This window comes from Nyctereutes procyonoides, unplaced genomic scaffold (genome assembly GCF_905146905.1).
Source record: "Nyctereutes procyonoides isolate TBG_1078 unplaced genomic scaffold, NYPRO_anot_genome, whole genome shotgun sequence".
Classification (NCBI taxonomy): domain Eukaryota; kingdom Metazoa; phylum Chordata; class Mammalia; order Carnivora; family Canidae; genus Nyctereutes; species Nyctereutes procyonoides.
The window spans coordinates 56,152,347-56,163,389 of NW_026575125.1; positions in this window are offsets into that span (position 1 = coordinate 56,152,347).

Consider the following 11,043-nt stretch of genomic DNA (forward strand, 5'->3'; position numbering starts at 1 on the left):
ATTCACCATGACCAAGTGGGAATTATCCCTGGGATGCAAGGCTGGTTCAACACACATAAAACAATCAACGTGATAGATCATATCAACAAGAGAAAAAACAAGAACCATATGATCCTCTCAATACATGTAAAGGAAGCATTTGACAAAATACAGCATCCATTCCTGATCAAAACTCTTCAGAGTGTAGGGATAGAGTGAACATTCCTCAACATCTTAAAAGCCATCTGTGAAAAGCCCACAGCAAATATCATCCTCAATGGGGAAACACTGGGAGCCTTTCCCCTAAGATCAGGAACACGACAGGGATGTCCACTCTCCCCACTGCTATTCAACATAGTATAGGAGTCAGTCAACCAAAACAAATGAAAGGCATTCAAATTGGCAAAGAAGAAGTCAAGCTCTCCCTCTTTGCAGATGACATGATACTATACGTAGAAAACCCAAAATACTCCACTCCAATATTGCTAGAACTCATACAGCAATTCAGCAATGTGGCAGGATACAAAATCAATGCCCAGAAAACAGTGGCATTTCTATACACTAACAATGAGACTGAAGAAAGAGAAATTAAGGAGTCAATCCATTTACAATTACACCCAAAAGCATAAGATATCTAGGAATAAACCTAACCAAAGAGGTAAAGGTACCCTAAAACTACAGAACAGAGTTTTAGGTACCCTAAAAACTACAGAACAGTTCTGAAAGAAATTGAGGAAGACACAAAAGCATAAGACCCAAAAGCATTAGATACCTAGGAATAAACCTAACCAAAGAGGTAAAGGTACCCTAAAACTACAGAACAGAGTTGTAGGTACCCTAAAAACTACAGAACAGTTCTGAAAGAAATTGAGGAAGACACAAAGTGATGGAAAAATATTCCATGCTCATGGATTGGAAGAATTAATATTGTGGAAATGTCAATGTTACCCAGGGCAATGTACACATTTAATGCAGTCCCTATCAAACTACCATGGACTTTCTTCAGAGAGTTGGAACAAATCGTCTTTTTTTTTTTTTTTGGAACAAATCATCTTAAGATTTGTGTGGAAGTGGAAAAGATCCTGGATAGCCAGGGGAATAATTAAAAAGAAAACCATAGCCAGGGGCATCACAATGCCAGATTTCAAGTTGTACTACAAAGCTCTGATCATTAAGATAGCATGGTACTGGCACAAAAACAGACAACTAGAGTAATGGAACAGAATAGAGAACCCAGAAATGGGCCCTCAGCTCCACGGTCAATTAATATTCGACAGAGCAGGAAAGACTATCCACTGGAAAAAGGAAAGTCTCTTCAATAAATGGTGCTGGGAAAATTGGACAGCCACATGCAGAAGAATGAAACTAGACCATTCTCTTACGCCATACACAAAGATAAACTCAAAATGGATGAAAGATCTAAATATGACACAATCCATCAAAATCCTGGAGGAGAACACAGGCAACACCCATTTTGAAGTTGGCCACAGCAACTTCTTGCAAGGTACATCTATGAAGGGAAGGGAAACAAAAGCAAAAATCAATTATTGGGACTTCATCAAGATAAGAAGCACCTGCACAGCAAATGAAAGAGTCCACAAAACTAAAAGACCACCTACAGAATGGGAGAATATATTTGCAAATGACATATCAGATAAAGGGCTAGTATCCATGATCTATAAAGAACTTATCAAACTCAGCACCCAAGAAACAAAAAAATCCAATTATGAAATGGGCAAAAGACATGAACAAAAGTTTCACCAAAGAAGACATACACACGGCCAACAAGCCCATGAGGAAATGCTCTGCATCACTTGTCATCAGGGAAATACAAATACAAACCACAATGAGATACCACCTCACACCAGTGAGAATGGGGAAAATTAACAAGGCAGGAAACAACAAATGTTGGAGAGGATGTGGAGAAAGGGGAACCCTCTTGCACTGTTGGTGGGAATGTGAACTGGTGCAGCCACTCTGGAAAACTGTGTGGAGGTTCCTCAAAGACTTAAAAATAGATCTGCCCTACGACCCAGCAATTGCACTGCTAGGGATTTACCCCCAAGATACAGATGCAGTGAATCACCGAGACATCTGCACCCCAATGTTTATAGCAGCAATGTCCAAAATAGCCAAACTGTGGAAGGGGCCTCGGTGTCCATAGAATGATGAATGGATCAAGAAGATGTGGTCTATGTATGCAATGGAATATTACTCAGCCATTAGAAATGACAAGTACCCACCATTTGCTTCGACATGGATGGAACTGGAGGGTATTATGCTGAGTGAAATAAGTCAATTAGAGAAGGCCAAACATTATATGGTCTCATTCATTTGGGGAATATAAAAAATAGTGAAAGGGAATGAAGGGGAAAGGAGAGAAAATGAGTAGGAAATATCAGTGAAGGTGACAGAACATGAGGGACACCTAACTCTGGGAAACAATCAAGGTGTAGTGGAAAGGGAGGTGGGTGGGGGGATGGGGTGACTGGGTGATGAGCACTGAGGGGGGCACTTGATGGGATGGGCACTGGGTGTTATACTATATGTTGGCAATTCGAACTCCAATTAAAAATATACAAAAAAATTTTTTAATTAGTCTATTTTTTCCCTTCTGTAAAAAAGGACCCAATAAATAGGCTAATATTATTTCACTCATAAATTGAATCTAAAAAAGCAAATAAATAAAAACAATCAGATCTATAAATACAGAGAACAAACTGATGGTTGCCAGAGCAAAGGGGATTGGAGGAGTGTGCAAAATGGGTGAAGGAGAGTGGGAGATACAGGCTTCCAGTTATGGAATGAACAAGTCACCTGAATAAAAGGCATTACATAGAGAATATATTAAATAATATTGTAATACTGTTGTATGGTAACAGATGGTATATACACTTGTGGTAAGCATAGCATACCCTTTTTCAGGGATACAAGGGAATCTGTATGTTGTACACCTGAAACTAATGTAATATTGTGTGTCAACTATACTCAAAACATTTTTGAAAAATAGGTTTAGATACTACAACCAGAACTAAGTTTTTGTTTTAATAGCACCTGTATTATGGTCTAATGGATGAAAAGTTTGGTAATTAAGATAATTTTCCCTTTTAAAAATATTGGCTTCTACTATAAAATATGGTGAGTATGAAGAAGAAAATAAGTTTCCCATAACCCCATCATCTACAACCATTTTAATGTCTTAAATGTTACAGCATAACATTTTTATATGTATGTGTAATGCATTTTTTAAAAGTTTTAATTATATTGCATATTGTATGCTGCATTTACAGTTTCATATTTTCCCATATCAGTATGTGATCTTTGAAATGAAATCATGGTTATATAGAAGTACAGTGTTTGAATATGACATAACTTTCCACAGTTTGGTATTCAGTCTGTTTTCAATGTTTTGCTACCTTAAATAATGACTTCTTGAGCATTTTCATACATAAATCTTTACCTGAATCTGGTAATTTCCTTCAGAAAGATTCCTATAAATTATTAGGTGAAAGGATATGAAGTCTTTATAGGTCTTGATGTATATTCCAAAATTGCTTTAAGAGAAGCATGGGAGATGCGACACTCAGTATTTCTGTCTTCCTCTGGATAGACAGAGAGAATTAAGGGTAAGAATCAATAGACACACTATTTAGAGGTGCTAATTGGGTGGGGTATTGGCAAAAATTGGAAGGATCAAACTGGCATCCCCAGCATCCAAGAATAGAACAGAAAATCCTTGCTCCTCCATTGAGGGGCCTGAGGACACTATCCTCCGCCCTGCAGATCTGTCCTTAAAAGTCAGTGCTAGATACTTCAACCCTTAGAAACCACTGACTCAAATTCTATGATTTACAAAACTCTGATAGTTAGTAAAAAAAAAAACAGCAAACACAATTTGTGTCTATAATTACCCTCCCATCTTTCAACAATCAGATATACTGCTTCCCTTGATAGCTTTTAAAATTTCACCTTATGAAAGAGGCCCTTCCTAACATATTATTTGCCATATTCTGTGTCCCTACAGGATTATTTCTCACTCTTCTAAAATGGCTACCTCTTACCTGCTTTCCCAATTCTTCAAAGGCAGCCATGATTCAGAGAAAGAAGCACAGTATCTATATTACATTTACTGTAAATTGTTTTATGCTTTCTGCCTGCTATTCCCCTCTAGACAATCTTGAGAAAGCAGTTTTACTCTTAGCCTTTGCTTCTTCCGTAAAATAGAAATAATTACATCTAACAGAATAGTTAGGATTAAGAAGGTAGCATGTGAAAGGACTGGGAAGATCTCAAGTCACAGTACTTTTGTTTCTATGGAAGAGCAATTTCGCAATGTATGCCTTCTGATAGGTGAATAAATTAATCCAATTCTTTCATCAAGATTATCTACTGCTGCTTATGTTTTTAAAAATGTTGATCATTCAAAACATTGCCAAGGTAGAAGTAGTGGGTCCTTTCTCAGTTCTTTTTACTTGAGGTCACTCTTCAAGTTCTTTTGGCATTCTTTGTACGCCCATCATGTGCATGGACCCTGCTATGTTTCATTGTGTTTTCTGAGAAAACATCCTGAAATACAGTTGACCTTTAACACAGGGGTTAGGAGCTCCAACCAGCCACCACCATCCCCCATGTAGTCAAATCTCCATGTATAAATTTGACTCCCCAAAACCTCAACTACTAGCCTACTGCTGACTGAAAGCCTTATTAATAACATAGTCAACACATATTTTGTAGGTTACCTGTATTATATACTATATTCTTATAAACTAGAGAAAAGGTTATTAAGAAAATCATAAGGGGGATCCCTGGGTGGCAGAGCGGTTTAGCACCTGCCTTTGGCCCAGGGCGCGATCCTGCAGACCCGGGATCGAATCCCACGTCGGGCTCCCGGTGCATGGAGCCTGCTTCTCCCTCTGCCTATGTCTCTGCCTCTCTCTCTCTCTCTCTCTCTCTCTCTGTGTGTGTGTGTGTGACTATCATAAATTAAAAAAAAGAAAATCATAAGGAAAATATATTTATAGTACTGTACTATTTTAAAAATCTATATATAAGCAGACCCGCACAGTTCAAACCCATGTTGTTCAAGGACCAACTGTACTTACAGTTTGATCAGGGTTCTCACAGATGAAAACTGGGCAACAATGCAGATATTCAGAGTGACATAGATAATGATCAGAATGAAAGGCAGAGGAAGAGACTTCCAAATGCTTTCAAAATTGAAGTCCCCAAGGATTAGTGAAATTAGATAGAATGTACATTAAAGGGGCCAAAGAGCAAGAGTAATGAATTATAAACAATGATTTTACACTTTTGGATGTTGAAGAAATTTTCTGGGACCCTTTTTCCTCCAGCTGATTATTTGAAGTGACTAGAGAAGGAGAAAGTTCAAATATACCAACCTTTCAACTAACTGGATGCTCTTAACATCCATATTTGATGGAGATTATCTCTGCATTCACATCCCCATTTTCTATGATATATCTAATATCAGTCTGCTACTCTATAAAGAACTTAATGAGTAATCAATTATAATACTGTGTTATATAATCCTTAATTTTATTTGTCTTTCAGTTTGGCTTTTATCTCAACCTTGGCTTTTATTCATCTATCTCAAATTTTTCTTTGCTCAAGGTGAAAGAAACAATCAACAAATAAATCTGTGCTCACAAATGAGAATGGGAACTCCACTGGCCAAACTATTGAGTTCATCTGACTCATGTTAGTGTTGGCTTGGCCTCTAAGAACAATGAACTTTGATATATTTCAGGCACCAAGTCAGAATTAAGTCTCAATTGGGAGGAATGAGTACCAAAGATACCATAAGATTAAGTCTCAATTGGGAGGAATGAGTACCAAAGATACCATAAGATTAAGAGAAATGGTTTGATCACTAAGAGCAGACCTATGCTGACTCCAGAAGTTGTAATGAAGAGAAATGAGATCAAGACCTACCATAATGGGACACCTGCACCCCAATGTTTATAGCAGCAATGTCCACAATAGCCAAACTGTGGAAGGAGCCTCGGTGTCCATCGAAAGATGAATGGATAAAGAAGATGTGGTTTATGTATACAATGGAATATTACTCAGCCATTAGAAATGACAAATACACACCATTTGCTTCAACGTGGATGGAACTGGAGGGTATTATGCTGAGTGAAATAAGTCAATTGGAGAAGGGCAAACCTTATATGGTCTCATTCATTTGGGGAATACAAAGATTAGTGAAAGGGAATAGAGGGGAAGGGAGAAGAAATGGGTAGGAAATATCAGAAAGGGAAACAGAACATGGAAGACTCCTAACTCTGGGAAATGAACTAGGGGTGGTGGAAGGGGAGGAGGGTGGGGGGGTGGGGGTGACTGGGTGGCGGGCACTGAGGGGGGCACTTGACAGGATGAGCACTGGGTGTTATTCTGTATGTTGGCAAATTGAACCCCAATAAAAAAATGAATTTATTAAAAAAAAGACCCTACCATAAAGAACGGAGCATCTAGAGGGATATATGATATTGCATCCAAAGAAATCAGTGGCTAGTGTCACTCAAATATTATGTTCCAGTTTTTCCTCAGATCAGTAATAGTTGACAGAGATAATTTATGCTCATATTGTCTAGTTGTTTAATAGAAAAGGTTGGTAATGGGACATGGCTTGGAAAGGGGTTTTAAGATGTTCTTTCTTGGGGAAAAAATGAATTGTAACTTGTAAAAATGAATAGTTCCTCAAGACATGCCAGCAACTAAGCCTACAACACACTCACATCTACTTTAAAATCTCTCTTTTCTAGGTATGCAATGCATCTTTCCCACGTTCTAGTCGGTTGATCTACAACAGAATGGAAAACAAAACTAAAGATTAAAAGAGATCATGGACTAGTGAGTAGAAAAAGAAAGAATAGGCAGCCTTTGGAGACTGCTCTGAGACCTAGCACCTGAAGTAGAGTAAAAGTGGTCTTGTGGAAAGAGCACTGAACTTGGAATCAGATTATTCGGATTCAAATGCTGGCCCTACGTTTTTCTAGCTTTGAGATCACGTAAAATCTATGATATACTTATGAAATGGTGAGAATATAATGATTCTTGCTTCATAGGGCTATTGTGAGGATCAAATGAGATCATAGATATGAAAGAGCTTTCAAAACTGCAAGTGAAGGAAAGTATTGCTGTTGTCCAGGACATCTCCACACATACTAGCTACCAGAGCACAGATGAAAAAGAAAGGATCCTCCCCCTTAGGGAAGCTGTGGCCAGTGAACTCCTATAGCAGTCAGCCTCTTATTTATCCCCTTGAGATAATTCAAAGTTTGTGAAAACTAAGTGGCATATAGTACTAAAAATTACTAATTAATCTTTCCATTTGCTTTCCGCTTCAACATAGACTCTTAAAGATGCTTTGCTTCCTTTCTTCCTTTTAAATCTTTTTAACTAATTCCAACACCTGACATAATAGTTTTAAGATTAAAACACCATAGTTTTAAACTATTAAAGCATAATAGTTTTATCTTCCTCATGTTCAGGTAACATTACCTTGGTACTTTTTACACTAGTTTTGAGAATGTAGTACAGATACTCTTGTTCAGGCCTCCCCATAACCAGTAGCACATATTTGTGAGACTACTTGCTATGATTGAGGAAGTAATCTATGATAAAGTAAGGGGATCTAAACTTATTGACTTGGCCTCATTAACATGATGTTTGAACAACTCACATTTGCATTTAAATTTTAAACTTCCAGGGAACATTATAGAATGACAGTGTTAGATGTGGAAGAAGATCTATGAGGGCATCTTCTCCAATACAAATAAGAAAAAGTCCTAATGTGGACAGAGACTTGCTTTTAACAGCAGAGTTGGAACTGAAGCTAAGTTTGCCTGACTCTCATTGCAGTATTATTTATTTTCTTTTATTTGTCTTTACATTGCTAACAACAGGACCACCTGCTTTCTCTCCCCTCCCCTATCTCTAGATAAATGATCTCTGAATCAGGCAAATGATCTAGGCATCATGATGCAAATTTCAATAATTAGTGGTATCAGACAGCTGTCAAGGAATGGGCCTAAAAATTTGATTTTTCACTAAATTTTTTCTTTTTTTAAGATTTTATTTATTTATTTATTTATTTATTTATTGAAAGAGAGGGAGAGGGCAGGGGATGGCAGAGAGACAGGGAGAGAGAATCTCAAGCAGACTCTGCACTGAGTGCAGAGCTGGACACAGGGCTCAATCCCACAACCCCAAGATCACGACGTAAACTGAAATAAAGGCAGACCCTTAACATACTGAGTCACTCAGGTACCCCTTCACTGGCTTTTTTCTTACACTATTCATTACATTTTCATAGGAGGCTGTGACTACAATATTCTATTTATATCTTTTCCTATATTTTATGGTCTTTATCATGTTTGATGGCTATAGAAGTCATTCCAGTTGATATTAGAGTTTATTTCCATTGCTTCATCTGAAAAACAAGGTGGCGTGATTTTTAAAAAAATATCAGAAAGGGAGACAGAACATAAAGACTCCTAACTCTGAGAAACGAACTAGGGGTGCTGGAAGGGGAGGAGGGCGGGGGGTGGGGGTGAGTGGGTGACGGGCACTGAGGGGGACACTTGACAGGATGAGCACTGGGTGTTATTCTGTATGTTGGTAAATTGAACACCAATAAAAAATTAATTTATTAAAAAAAAGTTGCAAGCTTAATTGGCTGAGCCACCCAGGTGCCCCTTTTGTCACATTTTGATTTGCAAACTCTGCAAGTAAAAGTGCTGGGTTTAGAATAATAACAAATAGTTCAGTTACATATGTAGAGCACTACCCTGAGAAACTACCTTGAAAGGTGGCCTGGTTGATAAAACTCTCCAACATTTTACCCTTGATCTTCTTTCTTTTTTTCATTGAATGATACAGTATTTGCAAGCTAACATACTTTTTACTGTTAGAAATTGCAGATATACTTTGATCTATTATTGTAAATATACTATACATTTGAATTTACATTTAAGACGAAATGTCTGGGATCCCTGGGTGGCGCAGCGGTTTGGCGCCTGCCTTTGGCCCAGGGCGCGATCCTGGAGACCCAGGATCGAATCCCACGTCAGGCTCCCGGTGCATGGAGCCTGCTTCTCCCTCTGCCTGTGTCTCTGTCTCTCTCTCTCTCTCTCTCTCTGTGACTATCATAAATAAATAAAAAAAAAATTTAAAAAAAAAAGACGAAATGTCTCTTTTGTTACCTTTGATATTACTTTGGTAATTATTACAATGATTCTTTCTATGATTATACATAACATGTGGAACAATTATGTCAGAACTTTTTTCAATTCAATTAATTTTCTGTGTCCTATCTTTATTTGGCTTTTCGAGATTTTAAAGATGATCAGCCTGTGTTTATATAACTTTTATAAATAATAATTATAATTTATGGCCGAGTCAATATAGTAAAACATCCTTTTACTCATAAAAAAAATAGCATTTGGAAAAAAATGACCTCAAAGATTCTGGTTTCAGCATTCTATGATTTTAGAATTTAAACATTTCCCCATTGGGGACTTTTGGAAAATTCCCCCATTTTCCACTAATAGAACATCAGTGGTATTACACAAATATCTTTTAACTTATTCATAATATTTCCCTAGGACACATCCTGGAAATGGAATTTCTAGGTTAAAGAGCAGACTGACTTTCTTACAACTCTTGATGCATAATACCAGATTGCTCTCTATAAATATTTACAAGGACAAATTATGTCACTATCAGCAATGCATAAATGTACCTAATTCTTGGCAAACTCTTTAGCATTGAGTTCTAGTAGTAGTAGTAGTAGTAGTAGTAGTAGTAGTATCTTAAGAGGAGTAAAATGTTCCTAACAATTCAGTTTGCATTTATTTCTAGTGAGGCTGAGCATTTTTCAAGTAGGGCTTATTATTTGTAATACAGAGTAGCATAATTATATAGATAACAGGCTTCAGTGCTTGAAAGAACTACATTAAACCACCTAGTAACTCTTTGTCTTAGGGCAAATTACTTAACTTCTCAAGGCCTCAGTTTCTTTATTAATATCACCATATTAATAGTACCAGATTCTGAGTGTTCTTGTGCAGATTCAGTGACAAAATACATGTAAAGTACTTAACCCAGAGTCTGGCATAAAGCAAAATTTCAATAAATGTGAAACATTCTTATATGATTTGTGGGTGACAGTATAGTATGATGGAGAAAACATCGGACTCGGTATTTTTTAAGCCAAAATTCTAGTCTTGTTTTGCCATTTACTATAAGATCTTGGGCAGTGATCCCTGGGTGGCGCAGTGGTTTGGCGCCTGCCTTTGGCCCAGGGCGCGATCCTGGAGACTCGAGATCGAATCCCACATTGGGCTCCCGGTGCATGGAGCCTGCTTCTCCCTCTGCCTGTGTCTCTGCCTCTCTCTCTCTCTGTGTGACTATCATAAATAAATAAAAATTAAAAAAAAAGATCTTGGGCAATCTGGGCTTCAGTGTCTCTGCTGTCAAATAAGGGATTTCAAGGATCTATATTCCAGTTCTAAAATATTATGCCAATATTGTTTTAATCATGTACATTGTCGGACCACCCCAAGCATCTTTGCAAGTTCTTTATGTGAAACTTTAATTTGTCATTTATCACGAATAAATTTATTCTATGAGGTAGAAAAATATCCTGGATCTTTTTTTATTGAACTTATCTCCAATCTCCCACTTATAGCTGTCAATTCCATAGGAAAAAAATAGATCTCTGGAAATACAGGGATAATTCTTGGGGCATGAGCCAGGAATCAAACTGAGAAATGAAGTTTTTCTGATCTTAGTAGGCTACAATCTGACAGGATCTGGCATTCTGATTCATCTATGCAAATTGTAGATATCTGTAAATTAATATATTTCTGTACAAGTTGATATATTTCCTGGCATGTCCATATCCCCTTCGTTAGCTGGGACTTTGCTTGCATTCCATCTGATAGCTACCCCTTGATGTAGTTATCCTAAGACAAGGCCCAAAGGATGATTTGCTGCTCAGGGTAAAATGGAGTCAGATCAATTCTGAGCTATGTGGAC